General features: G+C 48.4%; 1 long non-coding RNA gene across 1 annotated transcript; it reads left to right on the top strand.

Annotated features, from left to right (window-relative positions):
• The first annotated feature begins 2278 nt into the window (after positions 1-2278).
• Positions 2279-8297, top strand: LOC147083992 (uncharacterized). Its single transcript, XR_015075940.1, has 2 exons — positions 2279-2559; positions 7864-8297. It is a non-coding gene; the product is annotated as an uncharacterized LOC147083992 (long non-coding RNA).
• Positions 8298-14770: the final 6473 nt, after the last annotated feature.

Here is a 14770-nt window from a genome sequence, read left to right as displayed (position 1 = left end):
ATGGGGAGAAGGCAGGGACAGGGTAGTGAATTTGGATGATCAGCCATGGTCTCATTGAATGGCGGAGCAGGCTCGTAGGGCCGAATAGCCTACTCCTGTTCCTATCTTCTATGTTTCTCTGTATTAAATTCCATCTGCCACCTGTCTGCCCATTCTGCTAGCCTTTCCATGTCCTGTTACAGTCGATTGGTATCACCCTCACTGTTTGTCACCAAATTTGGGCGTGTGGCATCGGCAAATTTAGAAATTCTACACTGCATTGCAATATCCAGGTCATTTATATGTATATGAGCAGGCTCGAAGGGCCGAATGGTTGACTCCTGCTCCTATTTCTTATGTTCTTACAAGTGCAAGTCTATCTTGAACCCACAACCTTCTGACTCTACTATCCACTGAGCCACAGCTGACTCCAGTCTTTCACACAGTTTCACCATAACTTCCTTGCTTTTTGCACTCTACGCCTCCCCTAAAGCAGGGGAGTTATGATGAATTGTTAAACAGTTTTTTTTGCAGAGTGACCAAGTTTGTCTGCAGGAAACAAATGTGCATGTCAAAGAAGCTTGTATTATGAAGCTTGTGCCCCTTTGCCAGGCCCGCTGCCTGCGGCCAGCTCTGTGCTGCCTGCGGCCCCTCTCCTAGATTCTGATTCCAGCCCCAGCTCTGTGCTGCCTGTGGCCCCTCTCCCAGATTCCAGCTCTGTGCTGCCTGCGGCCCCTCTCCCAGATTCCAGCCCCAGTTCTGTGCTGCCTGCGGCCCCTCTCCCAGATTCCAGCCCCAGCTCTGTGCTGCCTGCGGCCCCTCTCCCAGATTCCAGCCCCAGCTCTGTGCTGCCTGCGGCCCCTCTCCCAGATTCCAGCCCCAGCTCTGTGCTGCCTGCGGCCCCTCTCCCAGATTCCAGCCCCAGCCCTGTGCTGACTGCGGCCCCTCTCCCAGATTCCAGCCCCAGCTCTGTGCTGCCTGCGGCCCCTCTCCCAGATTCCAGCCCCAGCTCTGTGCTGCCTGCGGCCCCTCTCCCAGATTCCAGCCCCAGCTCTGTGCTGCCTGCGGCCCCTCTCCCAGATTCCAGCCCCAGCTCTGTGCTGCCTGCGGCCCCTCTCCCAGATTCCAGCCCCAGCTCTGTGCTGCCTGCGGCCCCTCTCCCAGATTCCAGCCCCAGCTCTGTGCTGCCTGCGGCCCCTCTCCCAGATTCCAGCCCCAGCTCTGTGCTGCCTGCGGCCCCTCTCCCAGATTCCAGCCCCAGCTCTGTGCTGACTGAGGCCCTTCTCCCAGATTCCAGCCCCAGCTCTGTGCTGCCTGCGGCCCCTCTCCCAGATTCCAGCCCCAGCTCTGTGCTGACTGAGGCCCTTCTCCCAGATTCCAGCCCCAGCTCTGTGCTGCCTGCGGCCCCTCTCCCAGATTCCAGCCCCAGCTCTGTGCTGCCTGCGGCCTCTCTCCCAGATTCCAGCCCCAGCTCTGTGCTGCCTGCGGCCCCTCTCCCAGATTCCAGCCCCAGCTCTGTGCTGCCTGCGGCCCCTCTCCCAGATTCCAGCCCCAGCTCTGTGCTGCCTGCGGCCCCTCTCCCAGATTCCAGCCCCAGCTCTGTGCTGCCTGCGGCCCCTCTCCCAGATTCCAGCCCCAGCTCTGTGCTGCCTGCGGCCCCTCTCCCAGATTCCAGCCCCAGCTCTGTGCTGCCTGCGGCCCCTCTCCCAGATTCCAGCCCCAGCTCTGTGCTGCCTGCGGCCCCTCTCCCAGATTCCAGCCCCAGCTCTGTGCTGACTGAGGCCCTTCTCCCAGATTCCAGCCCCAGCTCTGTGCTGCCTGCGGCCCCTCTCCCAGATTCCAGCCCCAGCTCTGTGCTGACTGAGGCCCTTCTCCCAGATTCCAGCCCCAGCTCTGTGCTGCCTGCGGCCTCTCTCCCAGATTCCAGCCCCAGCTCTGTGCTGCCTGCGGCCCCTCTCCCAGATTCCAGCCCCAGCTCTGTGCTGCCTGCGGCCCCTCTCCCAGATTCCAGCCCCAGCTCTGTGCTGCCTGCGGCCTCTCTCCCAGGTTCCAGCCCCAGCTCTGTGCTGCCTGCGGCCCCTCTCCCAGATTCCAGCCCCAGCTCTGTGCTGCCTGCGGCCCCTCTCCCAGATTCCAGCCCCAGCTCTGTGCTGACTGAGCTGCTCTCACCTGGGGACAGCGCGTCACAATCGGCCCCAGCGCACATGAGCTGGAGAGGAGGCCCCGCCCCCTTGCCGTGCCGCTATTGGTTGACGGACCAGGCCGCCCAGTTCAGTCCGCCCACCTCAGCCCTCGTCCAATTGGTCAAAGCATCCGTCAGTCACAGGCCGGGCCTCCATCCACCTGAATTGCCTCTTCCTCTGATGACGTCACAATCGGGCCCCAGCCTACCAGCGCCGGGGAGGAAGGTCCCGCCCCCTAGCCGCGCCGCCATTGATTGGAGGGCCAGGCCGCCCAGTTCAGTCCTCCCAGCTTAGCCCTCTTCCTATTGGTCCGCGCTCCCGTCAGTCAGATTCACGTTGCTCCGGCTCAATCCGCTCCGTCTGACGTCCGCGGAGGTCCCGCCCGCCCGACTCTCAGGTTTGGTTTTCTCGTCTTTTACTTTATAATCTCGGTCTCCGCTCCCCCCCTCACCTCGACTTAAATAGATTCCCCAACAGTTGACTTTACCCCGGCCGCTGATTCCGCCTCTTCCCCGGGCCCGGCCTTCCGGCCGCTCCCCGGAGACCCCGCGCAGGCGCACTGGCAGCCTGGTGTTGTGGTGGGGCCGATTGAGCATGCGCGGACCCGCGCCTCCACATTTAAAGGGACATCCGCCCCCTCCACATTTAAAGGGACACCCCCTCTCATGTATTCTTATGATTAAACATGGAAGAAACATAGAAGATAGGAGTAGGCCTTTCGGCCACTCGAGCCTGCTCCGCTATTCAATGAGATCATGGCTGATCATCCAAGTTAAGTACCCAGTCCCTGCCTTCGCCCCATATCCCTTGCTCCCTTTAGCCTTAAGAAATATATCCAACTCCTTCTTGAATATATTTAATGAATTGGCTTCAAGTGCCTTCTGTGGTAGAGAATTCCACAGGTTCACCTCTCTCTGGGTGAAGTAATTCTTCCTCATCTCTAAGTCTAAAGATAAGGGGTAAGCCATTTAGGACTGAGATGAGGAGGAATTTCTTCACCGAGAGTGGTGAGCCTGTGGAATTCTCTACCACTGAAGGCAGTTGAGGCCAATTCATTAAATATATTCAAGAAGGAGTTAGATATTCAAGAAGGAGTTAGATATATTTCTTAAGGCTAAAGGGATCAAGGGTTATGGGGAGAAGGCAGGGACAGGGTACTGAATTTGGATGATCAGCCATGATCTCATTGAATGGCGGAGCAGGCTCGAGGGGCCGAATGGCCTACTCCTGCTCCTATCTTCTATGTTTCTAAGTTTCTATGCGACCCCTGGTTCTGGAACCCACAACCATCAGGAACATCCTCCCTGCATCTAGTCTGTCTAGTCATGTTAGAATTTTATAAGTTTCAATGAGATCCCCTCTCATTCTTCTAAACTCCAGCGAGTACAAGCCCAATCGACCCAATCTCTCCTCATACGTCATTCCTGCCATCCCAGGTATCAGTTTGGTGAATCTTCGCTGCACTCCCTCCATTGCAAGAACATCCTTCCTCCGATAAGGCGACCAAAACTGCACACAATACTCAAGGTGTTGTCTCACCAAGGCCCTGTACAACTGCAGCAAGACATCCTTGTTCCTGTGTTGAAACGGATTTTTTTGGTCCTCAATCTGGTTCAGTACAAACACTGAGTCGAATACTGGTTTAGTTCAACAGTTGTTTTATTCTGTTGTCCCGGGAGACTTACTCTGATACAGCACCGTTCTGACTCCAGCAGAGTCTCGACAGGTTCCACCAGAGCAAGCAATCTTTCATACAGTGGGTCACATTATTATACTTTACTTTTGAAAAGACATTAACACATCGTACATTCTACACCAATCCCGAGCGAGGCACGTACACAGTTTAAAGTGATGTCCTGGCCTGGCAGTTTGAAATAAAGAAGTCACAGTTCACTGGTTTATAATATAGAAAATATGCAGGTAATGGTTTCACGATCACCTAATCATTATGGTAATGCATGGTAATGTGTTTTCGGATCGCCTATTGTCAGTATACCCTTTGCACTCCACCCTACATTGTTCCACCAGCAAGGTGTGACATCGTGGGTGCCAGCCATATTAGCATTTTACTTCCTGCTGCCTTCAGTTTCTTGAATTAACATGATCATCTCTCACAATATGCAAGTGACTCAGCGATGTCGACATTGCACCACCATTTTAGGCTAACAGGGTCCTCCATTTTAGATTGGCAGGGTCCTTGGCCATGCGGAGCGAGTTGTTACCTTATCTTTGCATTCTATATTCTCATTCCCCCCTTTTATCATTCCATGATAACCATCTAAGGTACCCTGTGATTCTGGGCTTCATCCTACTGGTTCATCTCTACTTTATTGAGTCTATTATACTCCTCCTCCATTAATTCCTTCACCATCTCACTCGCTTCACCCTCTATATATTTAGTAATTCAATTTCTTCTTCTGATGATTTCCTTTTTTAATAGTCCATTACAGAAGTCCCATTTAGTCACGTTCCAGGATCCGAAAGCTTTAAGATTCTTGTCTTTGTACTGGAGAATATCTCTTCGGCACATTTCTTCAGTCGATTGAACGCCCCGCCCGCGAGCAGGATAACGCTCAGAAGCAGTAATAAGGTCCTCATCTTGATCCTCCGTGATCAATCAATGCGACTTATTAGTTATTAATCTGGAAAACAAACTGCTTACACAAGATCCAAAGTTAAAAACTTAAAGCTAAAATTTTAAAAATTAAAAATTAGAAATCGTATAATAAGTATAATAAAAGTAGGATTTTGGCAGGCCAAAACAATCCAAACACAACACCAGACCTCGTAAAACTGCAGTCACCTTTATCAAGGCCGAGCGTGAGTTCTGTAGTCTCTTATCAATTAAAATAAAATTAATGATTGTTCGTAAAATCTACTCTATACTGTACTGAAATCTACTAATTATCTCCCCCCCTTTTGATTGGTTTCTCCAATCAATTTACAATGGTGGAAGTGCACCCATGCGCTTCTTCCCTCGACCTTAGCTGCAGTCGGGGTTGTTAGTAAGACCTGATATGGACCTTCCCACCTTGGATCTAGACTTTTACGAGTCCAGTTCTTAACCATCACATACGAACCTGGTTCAATTTTTAGAGAAGCAGATAAGTCAGGAAGTTCACCATATGCAGCACGGACTTGTGAATGCAGCCTACGTAAAACCTTAGTAAGAGCCAAGACATAGGTCGTCATTTCTTCAGTCATATGGTGAAAATGCACCGTTGTAGCAGCATTTTGGTTCCAGGGAGTCTTGAGTGGTTTACCATAGATAATCTCAGCAGGGGTAAGTCGTGCTTTACCCGCGGGTGTGGTGCGGATCTGAAAGAGAGCCACAGGAAGCAATTTCAACCAGGTTAAGCCGGTTTCGGCTACCAGTTTAGCAAGTTTGTTCTTCAGAGTCTGATTGGTTCTTTCGACAAGTCCTGCAGCCTGTGGTCGATAAGCACAATGCAATTGCTGATGAATGTTCAACTGGCTACAAAGTTCCTTGTTCACTTCGGCAGTGAAGTGAGGACCGTTGTCAGAACTTAACCGAGTTGGAATACCATACCGAGGTATGATCTCTCTCAGCAATACCTTAACAACAGTAGAGGCTTTATTGTCTGTGGTTGGATATGCCTCGATCCATTTACTAAATACATCTACAATGACAAGTACGTATTTGTAACACTGACATCTTTCCAACTCAATGTAGTCCATTTGCAGGGTCTCAAAGGGACCCTCCGGTAAAGGGGTTTTTCCCCATTCGCAAGACACTCCCTTTCCAGGGTTGTGTTGTTGACAAGTCAGGCATCGATCGCTAATGTTCTGTGCTATTGCTTGAAGCCTTGGATGCCACCAAGTACTTAGAAGCACATCACTCACTGCCCTGGCACCACAATGAGTTGCAAAGTGTACACATTCAATAACCCAAACAGCTAGCTCCTCAGACATGCAAGTCTGTTCCGCGGGAGTAGTCCAGAGTTTTGATAAAGGGTTATATACACATCCCAATTCTCCCCACAAATGCTTATCATAGAGTCATAGAGTTTTACAGCACAGAAAGAGGCCCTTCGGCCCATCGTGTCTGCGCCGCCCATCCATCCCTGTCCAGTCTAATCCCATTTTCCAGCATTTGGTCCATAGCCTTGTATGCAATGGCATTTCAAGTGCTCATCCAAATGCTTCTTGAATGTTGTGAGGGTTCCTGCCTCTACCACCCTTTCAGGCATTGAGTTCCACATTCCAACCACCCTCTGGGTGAAAAAGTTCCTCCTCAAATCCCCTCTAAATCTCCTGCCCCTTACCCTGAATCTATGCCCCCTTGTTATTGACCCCCCTACTAAGGGGAAAAGTTCCTCTTTGTCTACCCTATCTATGCCCCTCATCATTTTGTACACCTCAATCAGGTCCCCCCCCAGCCTTCTTTGCTCCAAGGAAAACAACCCCAGCCTGTCCAGCCTCTCTTCATAGCTGAGGCGCTCCATCCCAGGTAACATCCTGGTGAATCTTCTCTGCACCCTCTCCAAAGCAATCACATCCTTCCTATAGTGAGGCGACCAGAACTGCACACAGTACTCCAGCTGTGGCCTCACCAGCGTTTTGTACAGTTCCATCATAACCTCCCTGCTCTTATATTCTATGCCTCGGCTAATGAAGGCAAGTATCCCATATGCCTTTTTAACCACCTTATCTACCTGTTCCGCTGCCTTCAGGGATCTATGTACATGTACACCAAGGTCCCTCTGACCCTCTGTACTTCCTAGGGTCCTACCACTCATTGTGTATTCCCTTGCCTTATTTGTCCGTCCAAAATGCGTCACCTCGCACTTTTCAGGGTTAAATTCCATTTGCCACTTTTCCGCCCATCTGACCAACCCGTTTATATCGTCCTGTAGCCTGAGGCTTTCCTCCTCACAATTTACCACCCCACCAATTTTCGTGTCATCTGCGAAGTTACTGATCATACCTTTTACGTTCACATCCAAATCAATAATGTAGACCATAAACAGCAAGGGACCCAGCACCGATCCCTGCGGTACCTCACTGGACACAGGCTTCCAGTCACAAAAACAACCTTCGACCATCACCCTCTGCCTTCTGCCACTCAGCCAGTTTTGGATCCAATGTGCCAAGGCACCCTGGATCCCATGGGCACTTACCTTCTTGACCCGTCTCCTATGCGGGACTTTATCGAAAGCCTTACTGAAATCCATGTATACCACATCCACTGCACTACCCTCATCCACACACCTAGTCACCCCCTTGAAAAATTCAATCAAATTGGTCAGACATGATCTTCCCTTGACAAAGCCATGCTGGCTATCCCTGATTAATCCTTGCTTCTCCAAGTGGAGACTAATTCTGTCCCTCAGAATTTTTTCCAATAATTTCCCTACCACTGATGTTAGGCTCACTGGCCTGTTATTCCCTGGTTTATCCCTACTACCCTTCTTGAATAATGGTACTACGTTAGCTGTTCTCCAGTCCTCTGGCACATCCCCTGTGGCCAGAGAGGTTCTGAAAATTTGTGTCAAAGCCCCTGCAATCTCCTCCTTTGCCTCATACAGCAGCCTGGGATACATCTCGTCCGGGCCTGGGGATTTATCCACTTTTAAGCCTGCTAAAACTGCTAGTACCTCCTCCCTCTTGATGCTAATATGTTCAAGTATATCACAGTCCCCCTGCCCGATTTTTATGTCTACATCGTCCTTCTCCATAGTGAACACAGATGCAAAAAATCTGAGATAAAGGCACTTTGTAATGCATGGAGAAAAAGTCAGAAGGATCAAACAAGGTCATAAGATGGCTAACGAGGGAGCAAGACTTTTTACCAGGTGTTAGAGGATTAATTACTGCCACGTCGGCAAAACGAGAGGGAAAAGGGTATAAAGGTACAGGTTTTGAACATTGAAAGCAGCGCACCGTGTAACCAGAGATTGATAGGAGCTTCGGTCAACAGAACACAGCAAGATCCCAAGGAAGCGCGCATGGGTCAACGGAACACAGCAAGATACATCAGGAGACTTGTGCCGCGGACACTCGGAAGGAACGCCGGGGTTTCAACGATCAGACTGTGACTATCTTCTTGTTAAGTACTACTTGTTTGTGCTGGCTGTTTAATGCTTAATAAACCTGTTTTACTGATACACAATATACCTGGACCCAGAGTGGTTTGTGTAGTCACGGACTGTTTTACTGATACACAATACACCTGGACCCAGAGCGGTTTGTGTAGTCACGGACTGTTTTACTGACACACAATATACCTGGACCCAGAGCGGTTTGTGTAGTCACGGACTGTTTTACTGATACACAATATACCTGGACCCAGAGCGGTTTGTGTAGTCACGGACTGTTTTACTGATACACAATATACCTGGACCCAGAGCGGTTTGTGTAGTCACAGACTTTCTTACTGATAGATGGTTACAGTGAGGGGGTGGTGTGTACCGAGAGTGCTACAGTGAGGGGCATGGTGTATATCAGGGTTGTACAGTGAGGGGTGAAGGGTATATCAGATTGTTATAATGATGGGTGTGGTTAAATCAGAATTTTTCAGTGAAGGGTGTGGGGAACAATGAGTGTTGTGGGTTTTACCAGTGTGTTAGTGTGAGAGGTGTGTGGTATTTAAGAGAGTGGGGTCTATCTGTGTGTTTCAGTGAGGGGTGCTGGGTATATCAGAGTGTAATGAGTTATACCAGAGTGTTAGAGTGAGGGTTGTGGTGTATGTCAGAGTTTTACAGTGAGGGATCTGGGTTTTATCAGAGTGTTATATTGAGGGGTGTGGGGTATATCAGAGTGTTACATTGAGGGGTGTGGGGTATATCAGAGGGTTAAAGTGAGGTGAGTGGGATATATCCGAGGGTCAGAGTGAAAGGTTTGGGATACCTAAGAGAGGATTAAAGTGACGGGTCTATCAGAGTGTTAAAGTGAATGCTGTGGGGAATATCAGAGCATTACAAGTGAGGGGTGTGGGGTATATCACAATTTTCAACTGAGGGATGTGGCGTATAACAGTGTTACAGTGAGGTGTCTGTGGTATATCAGAGTGTTACATTAAGGGGTGTGGTGTATGTCAGAGGGTGTTACAGTGAGGGGCGTGGGGTGTATCAGCGTGTTACAGTGAGGAGTGTGCGAAATATCGGATTGTTATATTGATGGGTGTGGGTTATATCAGAATGTTTCAGTGAGGGGTGTCGGATGTATCATCAGCGTGTTACAGTGAGGGATGTTCGATATCTAGTAGAGTTTCAATGAGAGGTGTAGGGTATATCAGAATGTTATATTGAGAGGTTTGTGGTATTTAAGTCAGTGGGTTGTATCTGAGTGTTGTAGTGAGGGATGCTGGGTATATCAGAGTATAGTGAGGTATACCAGAGTGTTAGAGTGAGGGGTGTTGAGTTTGTCAGAGTATTACTGTGAGGGGTCTGGGTTTACATCAGATTGTTACATTGGGGTGTGAGTGGTATATCAGAGTGTTAATGTGAGGTGAGTGGGGTATATTGATGTGTTATTGAGAGGGGTTTGGGACATGTAAGTGAGGATTAAAGTGAGGGGTCTATCAGAGTGTCACAGTGAGTGGTGTCGGGTGTATCAGAGTGTTACAGTGAAGGGTGTGGGGTAAATCAGTGTTAAAAGTGAGGTGAGTGGGATAGATCTGTGGGTCACAGTGAGAGGTTTGGTATAACTAAGAGAGGATTAAGGTGAGGGGTGTATCAGAGTGTTAAAGTGAATGCTGTGGGGAATATCAGCGTTACAGAGAGGGGTATGGGGTATATCAGAGCGTTGCAGTGAGGTGTATGGTGTATATCAGTGTTACAGTGAGGGGCGTGGGGTATATCACAGTTTTCAACTGAGGGATGTGGGGTATAACAGAGTGTTACAGTGAGGGGTGGTGTATATCCGAGGGTGTTACATTGAGTGGCGTGTGGTGTATCAGAGAGTTACAGTGAGGGGTGTGTGGTATATCAGATTGTTATAGTGATGGGTGTGGGTTATATCAGATTGTTTCAGTGAGGGGTGTGGTGTATATCAGAGTGTTACAGTGAGGAGTGTGGAGTGTTACAGTGAGGAGTGTGGGGTATATCAGTGTTACAGTGAGGGGTGTGGGGTATATCACATTGTTATGGTGATTCGTGTGGGTTATATCAGAATGTTTCTGTGAGAGGGATAGAGTACCTCAGGGTGTTACACTGAGGGTGTGGGTTAGATTCGTGTTACATTCAGGGGTGTGGGGTATATCAGTGTTACAGTCAGGGGTGTGAGGTATATCGGTGTGTTACAGTGAGGGATGTGGACTATATCGGTGTGCTACAGTGAGGGACGTGGAGTATATCTATGTTACAATAAGGTGTGTGTGGGGTACATAAGATTATTACAGTCAGGGGAGTGGGTTTACAAGAGTGTTACAGAGAGTGGTTTGGAGTATATCAGAGTGTTACAGTGAGGGGTGTAGGGTATATCTGAGTGTTACAGTGTGGCATGTGCGGTATATCAGAGTGTTACAGTGAGGAGTGTGGGGTGTATCAGAATGTTAGTGAGGTGTGTGGGGAATATCAGTGTTACAGTGAGGAGTGTGGGGTATATCAGAGTTTTACAATGAGGGGTGTGGTGTATATCAGAGTGTTACAGTGAGGGGTGTGGGGTATATCCGAGGATGTTAGTGAGGGGCGTGGGATATATCAGTGATAAATTCAGGGGCGTGGGGTATATCAGAATGTTATAGTGAGGGATGTGGGGTATATCAGTGTGTTACAGTGAGAGGTTTATGGTATTTAAGAGAGTGGGTTGTATCTGAGTGTTTCAGTGAGGTGTGCTGGATATATCAGAGTGTAGTGAGGTATACCAGAATTTTAGTGTGAGGGTTGTGGGGTATATAAGAGTTTTACAATGATCAGTTTTGGTTATATCAGAGTGTAACATTGAGGGGTGTGGGGTGCATCAGTGTGTTAAAGTGGGGTGAGTTGGGTTTATCGATCTGTTACAGTGAGAGGTTTGGGATATGTAAGAGTGGATTAAAGTGTGGGATATATCAGAGTGTTACAGTGAGGGGTGTGAGGTATATCAGAGACTTACAGTGAGGAGTGTGGTGTATATCAGAGATTTGCAGTGAGGGGTGTGGGGTATATCTGTTACAGTGAGGGGTGTGGGGTATATCAGTGTGTTACAGTGAGGGATGTGGGGTATATCAGTATTTACAGTGAGGTGTGGGGTGTATGAGAGAGTTACAGTGAGGGGTGTGTGGAATATCAGTGTGTTACAGTGAGGAGTGTGGGGTGTATGAGAGAGTTACAGTGAGGAGTGTGGTGTATATCAGAGTGTTACAGTGAGGAGTGTGGGGTGTTCGTGAGAATACCAAGGTCAAGGAAATAGAAACCAGAAACTGCGAAGGCAGCAAGAAGTAAAATAAAAAGGCTAAACTGATCTTTGGCTGCTAATATGGCTGGCGCCCACAAATGTCACACCTTGCTGTTAGGAACAATATAAGTCAGTGTGCAGAAGTTATACAGACAATAGGCGATCAGAAAACGCATTACCATGATTGCAAACGCATTACCATAATGTTTAGGTGATCGTGAGCACATTACCAGGATATTTACTTAACTGTAACCCATTCAGTTAAATGTGACTTCTTTATTTCAAACTGCCAGGCCAGGAAATCAAATTAAATGTATACGTGCACAGCTCAGGATTGGCTCAGAATGTGCGATGTGTTAATGTCTTCTCAAATGCAAGTATAATAATGTAGCACACGGTATGGCAAATTGCTTGCTCTGTTGGATTCGCAGACTCTTGCAGGAGTCGGTGTCGATATATCAGAGTAAGACTCCGCGGATAATAAATCGTTTGAATTCTCCAGTTGTTCGACTCAGTGTTTACTGAACCAGACTGAGGGTAAAAGAATCCGTTCTAACATTCGAATAAAATTTTGCTGGACAAGATTTTGCTGGAAAAGACACAAACAACAAATTCGCTGACTGGGACTAATTGAATCTCTGCACAGTGAGACATGCCACGCTTACGCATGGCTGGAACAAAGTTCGTCTCGTGTCCTGACTGGGACTATTTAGATCACTGAGGACTAACAAAGTTCACTGGTATCCTATCATCGAACTAATCACATTCCGCCGGGGAACAAGACGGAACGAAGATCTGAAGAGGCAGAATTGGCAACACAAGTGTGTAAACTCCTGACTGGAGGAAAATAACGATATGCGCTAATAAACGAATTGATTGGATGAATGTAAATGATCTAAAACCAACTTCTTGGAATTGTATATAAGCTCGGCACGTACTACAATCGGGGAGACTGTGCTCTCGCAGACCGCGTGGTTGCAGACGCTTCTCCCAGAGCTCCGTCATTTAATAAAGTTGTCTCTCTTACTCAAAGTCTAGTTTCCGAGGAATCATTTTTCCTACAACAAATTGGCGCTGCAAGCAGGGCGCCACGGAGCTGAACAATCGTACGAATCAGTGACCAGGGTGAGTAGTCAGATTTTTGACCGGCCATAAATCAGAGACACTCGACAAGGCGACTGAACGGCGAAGCAGCACCAAAACGAATCTGGGACACAGACTGAGTGGGTAAGAGACACTACTTGATTTGTATGTGTGTATTTGTATTTGTGTAATAGTAACTAAGTAAAACCTCGGATCAGGAGGACACTTGTCTCAGACACCTAGCCTCAGGCCGGTTGTTAAGAGGGCAAATGCCCCACGCGAAGGCCAGGACCATGAAGTAGGTGCCGAGACTCCAAGGTGTTCTAAAGTCGTGATACTAGTCGAGTATGGTTAACATTTTTCTGCATTATATCATGTTGCTAAGTGAACTAGGAGATTATTAGTGTCGGTGTTGTAGGACCCTGATCAAGTAAACCGGCACCGGGGAGGGGTAGAAACCCCGTCCAACAAGCAAGCGTTACACGTCTGGGCAGTTTTGAGAGAAAGACAAACCCGGACCTCTGAGAACGCTGGCATAGAGTGCGACAAGAAGCTCGGGTATTCTTGGAAGGAAAGTATAGGGGGGCTCTCTAAGGAACAGATCCCAGACACGAAGGAACGATCGGTGAAGCAGCGGCGATGTCAGGTGAGGAAGTTAAGAGGGGACCTTCGGGCTCCCTCACATATTCTTATATGACAAACCGACAGTCGTTAATTAAGAAGATGCAGAAAGACGGGTGGGATGTGTCACAGACTTTAGAACTCCAGAGAAGCTGGTTGACTAAACAGACAAAGGATAAAACCAAGAAAGCAGGAGTGTTATTAGTACACCAACTAGCAGGACTCATTGAACAACTAAACGTAATAAAGAAAGTTGCACAAGACAAAGTACAGATGGTTACGGAACTAGAGACAAAGGCGAAATGTCAAGCAAAGATTATAAAGGAATTAGAGTGTAAGGTATAGGAGGGGGGGCGAATGGGGACTTGTCCAGACACCACCTCCCTTCCCCCATATTACAGTGCAGAACCAACAGCCCCTGCAGGCGAGGGGGACGTTGAAATAGTCGAGATGGCTCCTGTGAGCCGGGGCGGGACATTGGCTAATCCCACCGCCAGTACCCAATAAAGGCGGAGGCCAGGAAGGCAGTCGTGGACATAGTGAAGGGGCTAGTAGAAAGGGGTATCCTGAGGGAAACCGCGACCACTACTAATTCCCCCACATGGCCAGTAGAGAAACCTGATGGGAGCTATAGGTTGATTATAGACTATACGGCCCTCAACAGGGTCACTCCTAAATTACACCCCATCGTTGCCAGCCCCTCAACAATTTTGAATGGGCTATCCCCTGAACAGAAGATATTCACCGTTTTAGACATAGCTAACGGATTCTGGGCACTCCCATTAGATTCGGAATCACGAGAAATTTGAATTCACAGTAGGGGATAAACAATATACGTGGACCCGATTGCCACAGGGATTCCATAATAGCCCAGCTATTTTTCACCGCGTCATGAGTGATATCCTAAAACAGATAGAAGTACCTAAAGGAAGCACTATTTTGCAGTATGTCGACAACATACTAATAGCCTCGGAAACGAAGGCAGACCATCTGGCAACCCTATATTTAGTACTAAGGGCCCTAGAGACGGCTGGCCTCAAGGTAAGCCCTAAAAAAGCACAGATAGGAAAAACTCAGGTCCTATACCTGGGACATCTAATCTCCCAAGGACTTAAAGAAATGCCACAGGACAGGAAACACGCTGTCCAGGGCATGCCGAGACCCGTAACAGTACTTGGAGACAGGAAGGTACTGGGGCTCTTTAATTACAGTCGAAATTTTATCCCGGGGTTCGCTAAATTAGCAGAACCTATACAAAGATTAGTGAAAGGGGGTAAACCCGCGTTGGAACCGATAGATTGGGGACCGGAACAAGAGGAAGCTTATACTCAACTAAAGTCTGAGCTAGTATCAGCCCCAGGGCTAGGACTGCCAGATATGAGTAAGGACTTCCACATACATTGCAACAATGAAGAAGGGTTTTACACAGCAGTAGTTACACAGGATCATGGGGATAAAAGAAGGCCCGTCGCCTACTATTCCACAGTGGAGGGACTGGTAGTCACAGGGCTCTCCCGGTGCATAGCTGCATTGGATTGTGCGGCTTGGGCAGTAAAGGTTAGTGA

This window comes from Somniosus microcephalus, unplaced genomic scaffold (genome assembly GCF_052327205.1).
Source record: "Somniosus microcephalus isolate GS21.2 unplaced genomic scaffold, FLI_Smic_1.0 scaffold8, whole genome shotgun sequence".
Taxonomy (NCBI): domain Eukaryota; kingdom Metazoa; phylum Chordata; class Chondrichthyes; order Squaliformes; family Somniosidae; genus Somniosus; species Somniosus microcephalus.
This window is presented reverse-complemented; position numbering and strand designations above follow the sequence as displayed.